Raw genomic sequence first — 8,358 nt, forward strand, 5'->3', positions numbered from 1 at the left:
TTTTTTTTTTTAAGATTTTATTTTAATTTATTCATTAGAGACACAGAGAGGCAGAAACATAGGCAGAGGGAGAAGCAGGCTCCCTGTGGGGATCCTGATGCAGGACTCGATCCAAGGACCCCGGGATCATGACCTGAGCCAAAGGCAGATCCTCAACCATTGAGCCACCCAGGCGTCCCTCCAGACCATTTATGTGTCATAGATTATACTTCCTTCACATACTCCCTCCGTGGCATCCCCACCTCCACCCCAACAACCAACACTTGCAGAGTATGCAGAAGTATAGAACAGCCCAGACTGGATCCCCTCTTGTTCCAGGAGCTCCTCCTTCTTACTTAGGCTGCTTTCTGTGGTTGATTAGATGTGGATCACATCTAGAAGAGGAATGGCAGGCAGGATCATAGGGACAGGAATCTGACTGAATGCTTTCACACTTGGGCACCTGGCTGGCTCAATTGGAAGAGCATGCAGTTCTTGACATTGTAGTTGTGGGTTCGAGTCCCACGTAGGGTGTAGAGATTACTTAAACACATAAACTTTTAAAAAAGTGATATAGAGAGAATTGTCATCTGTTTTTTTGTGAAATGAAAGCAAACACCTCTTCTGGAGGAACCACAGCAGCAGAATAAGCATGGTGGGAATGGGGATGTTACTACCAATCCCACCACACATGGGACCAGAAAATTTAAAGCTCCATCCAGGGGGCACCTGGATGGCTCAGCCAGTTACTCTTGGTTTCTTCGGCTCAGGTCACGATCTCAGGGTCCTGGGATCAAGTCCTGTGTCAGGCTCCCTGCTCTACAGGGAGTCTGCTTCTCCCTCATCCTCTGCCTCTTGCCCTTCCCCAGCTTGTGCGTGCATGCACATTCTCTCAAATAAATTCTCTCAAATAAAAAAATAAAGTCCCATCCACAGCTCCCCTCCCTTCTTCCCTCCCTCCTTTGTGCCCTGGACTCTCTAACCCCCACTTCATGATCTCTCTCTGTCTCTCTGTCTCTCTCTCTCTCTCTCTCTCACACACACACACACACACACACACACACTCTGTCTTTAACTGAACCTAAATTTACTTAGAAGACAAGCTATCACTTGCTGCTCAGTACTGTTGGTTAGGTGTTATCAGGAAGTAGAACAAGAAAGCCATACACAAAGTTGTCAAAGGGGGCCACTTTGCATGATGTGTTCAAAGTTCATCTAGAAAGAGAGAAGATTAAATTAAACATGCAGAGAGAGATGAAAGATCACAGGGTTAAAAGGAAATGAGACTGTAATTTGAATTCTTGACTTTCTAGACTCTGGCGACAGCCCTTCATGAGACCCGGGGTACTTAGCTCCCCAAAGAGACATGTTCTTCCAATACGCTTCTCTTTTTGTGGCAGCCAGTTTGAGTTTCTTGCAACCCAATGACTTCTGATTAAGATATTCACTTTCCCTGCTTGGCAAACTACCCCTGAGCCATTAGGATCCAGCTCAAATGTCCTCTCGAGTGTGAAGCATCCCCCAGGATGGAAATTGCTGCCTCCCACCTAACTGGTTCACACGACCATGGGAGTGTGGCCCACTTTCTAAGGCATCTGGCACTTCTTCCCTTACCCTGGAACCCCTTGTTTCTGAATCCCTAGCAATTCCCATAAGCACTTCATGTGCCAGCTGCTCAGTAAACACTTAATAAATGAGTAGATTCATTAGCAAATGGGGTGTGGGTTGCGGGGGGAGAGCTTTTCCATTTTCTATCAGTGATCTCTATAGAATTAAAACCAGATTGCTCTGGTTCCCCTATACTTACCCATACAAGTTCCAATATGAAGCCTTTGCAAAGGGTTATATTCCCTCGGAAAGGCCTATGGTTTATTGTGGGCCTCTTCTCACCTTGTTTTGTCTTGTTTTCCGCTAGTTCCATATCATTCCTGAGCCCAGGTTCAAGAACTAAGGCTATTCAACATCTGGGGATAATCTCTTTGCCCTCTCACTGTGGGTTGCAGCCAGTGTGACTTGCCAAGCTATTTCTAAGCCATTTCTAAATGCCGGTCCAGGCATGTGCTATTCCAGAATCAGCCCAGCCCTGGCCTCCTAAATGTCTGTAGGAGAGAAGAGTCAGGAATCGCTGTTTCAAAGAATGGTCAGCTGAGTTGAGACACTTGGCGAGGTCATTGTGCTTATGAGGGTGAGTTATGGGTCTATGCACCAAGAGAGACCTCAGGGGCGCCAGGATAAGTCAGTCAGTTAAGTGTCTGTTGATTTCGGCTCAGGATGGCTTCCAATCCCACCTGAAGTATAAACGTAAAGACTCCCACCCAGCCATGTCTCCCAACCTCTCTCTTCCTCACTATGGTTCCTGCTCATCCTCTACTTCAAGGGCTCCTCCATGCAGCTCGCACAGTCCATTCCCAGATCATTTTCACCTTTGGATTTCCCCCAGGGCTGACTCTCCAGCACATATCACCCCAGCAACTTTTATTGTTTTCCTGCTCCAATGTCCCTGTGGTCCTGGCGCTCCACCTAAGACTGTACTTCCACATATACTCATATCACACCTCTAGCCTTCCCTAAATAACAGCAGCAGGACGAGTAACAATCAGTTACCACTGGCTGAATGTTTCATTTGAAGATATTAATTAATTAATTAATTAAAAGAGCAGACAGAGGGACAGAGGGAGAAGGAGAGAGAGAGTAATTCCAACCAGACTCCCCGCTGATCATGGAGCTAGACATGGGGCTCCATCCCATGACCCTGAGATCGTTACCTGGGCCGCAATCAAGAGTCAGATGCTTAACCTACTGGGCCACCAGGTGTCCCTGAATGTTTCTTTTGTATGTGGGGGTCACCAAGCCAGGCATTCTACACATATTATCTCATTTCATCCTCACAACAACCTTGTGAAACAGATACTATTGTAACCACTTTACATGTAAGCCTGTGGGCTTGGATAGCCAACGTAAATACAGCAAGCAAGTTCCAGAAGTAGAAAACAGACCACACTCAGTCCCACACCAAAGTCTGCTTTTCTTACTATGCCACAGTATGGTAAGAGCCCAATATTCTCGGCAAATCCCACCTGCTACATCCTAGATCAGTTCCACAGAAAAAAACGGTTTTCTCTTGTATCTAGGATTCACCCTAGGATTCGGTGACTCTTTTGTGAAAGCTGCTTTATGCCTTAAACGGAGAAGCATAATTCCAGCAGACTGTTATTTATATTGCTTATTTTTTGTGCCAAAAAATATAGATGAATCAGGGCAAATCCATTATCACCCTTAGGAAAACGATTCACACGCATGTTCCAATTTGTATGGCTTTCACATCCCAAGGCCACCACACCCCAGGTATGTGAGCTTGAACAAGTCACTCTAAACTTTCTCTCCTAAACTTTCTCTTTATTTTTTATTGATCATTATAATGAAGGATAATGATAATTGTATAAAAATATTATTTTTAATAATAAATAGGGTTATTATGAGGATTAAATCATAGAACTTTGCTTGGTAAGTAGTCAGTATCGAATAAATGGTACTATTAACTATGGCAAAATATCAATGCTTTTTTAAAAAAATATTTTATTTATTTATTCATGAAAAACAGAGAGAGAGGCAGAGACATAGGTAGAGGGAGAAGCAGGCTTCCTGCGGGGATCCCAATGTGGGACTTGATCCCAGGACCCCAGGATCACTGCCTGAGCTGAAGGCAGATGCTCAATCACTGAGCCAACCAGACATCCCGAAATATCAATGCTTTTGTGGCAGATGGCTTGGAGCCCTTCTGTAGATGAAAGGTTTTTCTTGTCTACTGACTATTCACTAAAAACTTTTGTACTCTAAATGTGTGGAGGGTTTTCTTCTCACCAAGTAATTCTTCTATTATCAAGGGATCCCAATTGCATGTCTTACAGTTTAACTCAATTTTGACACTACCCATACATCAGATGATACAGGTAAGGGCTCAATCCTACAAGACTGTCCTTCTGGGGGTCTGGGGTGGCTCAGTCAGTTAAGCATCTGCCTTTGGCTCAGGTCATGATCCTGGAGTCTTGGGATCAAGCCCTGCATTGGGCTCCCCACTCAGCAGGGAGTCTGCTTCTTCCTCTCCCTCTGTCTCTGCTTGTGCTGCTCTTTCTCTCAAATAAATAAATAAAATCTTAAAAAAAAAAAAAGACTGCTCTCCACTACCTTAGAAACCAGTCTAGGTTGTCACCATGTTCCTATGACCCACTCCTCCATTTGATCATTTGCTTGAACAGTTCACAGAACTCAGAAAAAACAGTTTATACTTGACCTTCAGCAACACAGGTGTGAATTGCATGGGTCCATTTATATGTGGATTTTTTTGGATATGGTACAGGACTATAAATGTGTTTTCCTTATGATTTTTCTCAACAATGATTTCTTTAGCTTACTTTATTGTAAGAATATAATATATAATACATATACAAAATATGTATTAATTGACTATATGAATTATCAGTAAGGCTTCGGGTTAGCAGTGGCTATTAGCAGTTAAGTGTTTTGGGGAGTCAAAAGTTATATATGAAATTTTGACTGTGTAAGGGGTCAGCAGCCCTAATTGACCCCATTGTTCAAGGGTCAGCTGGACTTACCAGATGACTGATTGATTATAAAAGAATACACCTTAGGAACAGCCAGATGGAAGAGATGAATAGGGCAAGGTATGTGGGAAAAGATGTGGAGCTTCCATATTCTCTATGGGTGTACCACCCTACCAGCACCTCCATGTGTTCACCAATCTGGAAGCTTCCCAAACCCCATCCTTTTTTTTTTTTTTTAAAGATTTATTTACTTATTCATGAGAGACACAGACTGAGAGAGAGAGGCAGAGACATAGGCAGAGGGAGAAGCAGGCTCCTCACAGGGAGACCAATGCGAGACTCGATCCTGGATCCCGGGATCATGACCTGAACCGAAGATAGGTGCCCAACTGCTGAGCCACCCAGGTGTCCCTTTTTTTTTTTTTTTTAATGGAGGCTTCACTGTGTAGGCCTGATTGAATAAATCATTGGCCATTGGTGATTTATTCAACCTCCAGCCCCTCTCCCTTCCCCCAAGTCAGGGGTAAGAGGAAGTAGAGCTGAAAGTTCCAATCCAATCACATGGTTGGTTCCCCTGGCAACCAGTCCCATCCTGTGGCTTTTCAAAAATCACCCTAACTCACTGTTGATGCTCTGGAGCTATTCCAGGAATGAAGGACAAAACCCCTAATATTGTAAGGAAAGATGATCCTATACTCTAATCACTTTAGGTAATTACATGTTTTAGGACTTGTGAGCCACCAACCACGGATGGACACCAAAATACGTATTTATTGTATGACAACACAACACCCTTCCAGGGAGAGAATTATACCTTCCTGCCACAGTGATGTGAGGCTAGACCATGTGACTTGCTTTGTCTAGTGAAGATCAAGAAGTGATATATGCCATTTTGGAGTCAAAGCTTAAAGAGCTTTTGTGTGGTTTGCCACCTTTTCCTTTCCCTATGTCACAAATCTGGCATTATCCTGGCCAGGGGCTGTTTCATCAGCCTAGAACTCAGAATGCAAATAATAGCAGCCAAGTCACCACCAGGCTGTGATGGACGGGTCACATGAGTGAAACATAAAGCTCTGTTCTTATAACTAAGATTTGAAGGTTATTGATCATCATGATGTCACTTAGCCTCGGCTGACAGATACAGTTGTTAAACAGGATTTATAGAAAACCTCTTATTTGACAGTATTTGTCTGTTCTATCATTGCTCTTTGACCCTCTGTAGACTTGAGCCATTAGCAGTTCTTCCATCAGCCCAGTACCCACTTCTAACCAGAATACATCAGCTATTTCCAGGGTCCCCGGTATATTTATCATCAACTGCCAGTTCTTCAGAACCCATGGCGTTTCCAGTTTCTAAGGTAAAGCACGATTAACAAGCTTCTTCTAACAAAGAGCATATGCATGTAGGGGCGCCTGGGTGGCTCAGATGGTTAAGTGTCTGCCTTCAGCTCAGGTCATGATCCCAGGGTCCTCGGATGGAGCCCCGAACCTGGCTTCCAGTTCAGTGGGGAGTCTGCTTCTCCCTCTACCCTTCCCCCCACTCATGTTTTCTCTCTCCTTCTCTAAAATAAAAGTCTTTAAAAAAACCCAGCATATATATATTAAAAAAAAACAGCATATGCATACAGTGCATATACTGGCGCACACAGCAGCTGTATTAGTTAACTAAGATAGTCTTTGGGGATTGTAGAGATGGTTGAAAAGAACATCTGGGCAAGGCTGTGCCTTTGGAGAAAGGCACCCACCAGTCTTTCCATAGCTCAGCCCCAATCCAGGGTTCTTCTCAGGCTAAGCCAGCTCCCCAAAGAGCCTTTACTTCTACCAGCAGGGTCATGACCTCAACAAGCTGCCTTCCAAACCCTAAGCTTCTTTTTCCTCTGACTTTCGAGTGGGACACTGTCTGCTCGACTCTCAGAATTTTCCTTGATGTTGCTCAAGAAAAGCACTTGCATGCTTATTATCCTATTTTTATATAGGCAGGAATAAGGAAAACACCAAGCATAGGTATCTTAGAAAGTTCCAGATTCTTCTTAAGAAGATGTTATTGGTACTTTTGAGGGACTCTTAGGAGGGCTGATCAGCACTGACATACTGAGGGTTTACCCTGTTGGGGATTGTTCTAAGGACTGCTTTTCATTTCATACTGTGAAATACCCCAGACACCTAGGGAATGTGGGAGGGTCCCATGTACTGAGTCATGTTGAGTAACCTAGGCTCACTGAAGAGAGTCCTGATCCATAAATAATAGTGATTGTAGGGGATCCCTGGGTGGCTCAGCGGTTTAGCACCTGCCTTTGGCCCAGGGTGCGATCCTGGAGTCCCGGGATCGAGTGCCGCATTGGGCTTCCGGCATGGAGCCCGCTTCTCCCTCTGCCTGTGTCTCTGCCTCTCTCTCTCTCTCTGTCTATCATGAATAAGTGAATAAATAAATAAATCTTAAAAAAATAGTGATTGTGGTGGTAATATAACAACGACACTTGATGCTTATTTTACCCTTACCCTGGTCAGACCCTGGTCTAAGTGTGCCTGGCATGGCGAGGTAAGCGCCATCCTCATCACCATTTAGAGATCAGGCAATGGAAGCAAAGAGAGTATAAATGACTGGAATAAGGTCACACAGCCTGCAAGTGACAGAGCTGGAATTTGAACCTGAGTTGCAGGACCCAAAAGTGAGTGTTTTCATTTCCTTTTTCGACATGCTTATCATCTGTGCGTATCCAACCGTAAATATTACCCTTCTAAAGGGACTTATGGAAGGAAGGTGATGTTAGTAATATTTTGTGTAATTTATTGGCACTCTCCATGCTGACAGAATGGATGGATTAGTTACTGTTCATTGAGCATCTTGTCTTCTCAGTCACATTGGTGCTCTTCCCAGGCTAATTCTATCCTCACTGTAGAATCTAGGAGCAGGAATGTAGCTCAGCCTTGATAGAGCCTAGAAGGCTTTCGAAACCCCAACAGGTCTCTGGGCCCTAAGTGTCCTACACAATGGCTTCATGATTATTCTTCTTCAGAGCAGCATTCTGATCCTTCTGTAACTATGAAAAGAACAGCCAGTCTGCAGCCCTCAGGTTGACTGCTGGGAGGTGCCAGGCCCCATTCACAATGCTGTGATGAGAACTTCACAGGTATTAACTCATGTTTTCCTCATAACAACCCTGTGAAGTCAGGGCTTTTCCTATCATCAATCACCATCATCCTATTTTATGAATAAGGAAACTGAGGCCCCAAAGAGTTAGTATAGATTTTCTTGCTCAGAATGGGAAGGTTCAGAATTCCAACCAGACAGTCCAATTCCAAGGGTCACACCCTCTGTTACAACCCTTAGAGTTCAAAGCCCAGATTTCCAGGGGGAAGAACCTGATAGACTCAGCATGTGGCAGGAATAGCCAGGAATACTGGCAGGTGGGGTTATACAGTACAAATATGGCAGCTGAAGCCTAGGAGCCAAGGGGTGAGGGGAGGGGAGAAGGAACTAGGAAGGTAGAACATTGTACATCAGGCATTTACTCCAACAGGCATCTCCCATGTCCTGTGTGGTAGGAGTTCAGATTCCCCATATATGCATGAACCTATTGAAGATTAGTGGGGGTTAAACAATTAGTTCCAAGCTATGCGTTAAGTGAGACAAGATTTGAACACAGCCCATCTTATTCCTAGGCCTTACTTTATTACAACACACTTCCAGAGGAGGATGGCCAGAATAGAGGACGAGAGGTGTTACATGGCAGATTGCATTTTCCATACAGGACTGCAAATATCACCCACCCCACACGATCTTCTGAATATACTACACTTTGACATTTCCCCCATT

This window comes from Canis lupus, chromosome 37, assembly GCF_048164855.1.
Source record: "Canis lupus baileyi chromosome 37, mCanLup2.hap1, whole genome shotgun sequence".
Taxonomy (NCBI): Eukaryota; Metazoa; Chordata; class Mammalia; order Carnivora; family Canidae; genus Canis; species Canis lupus.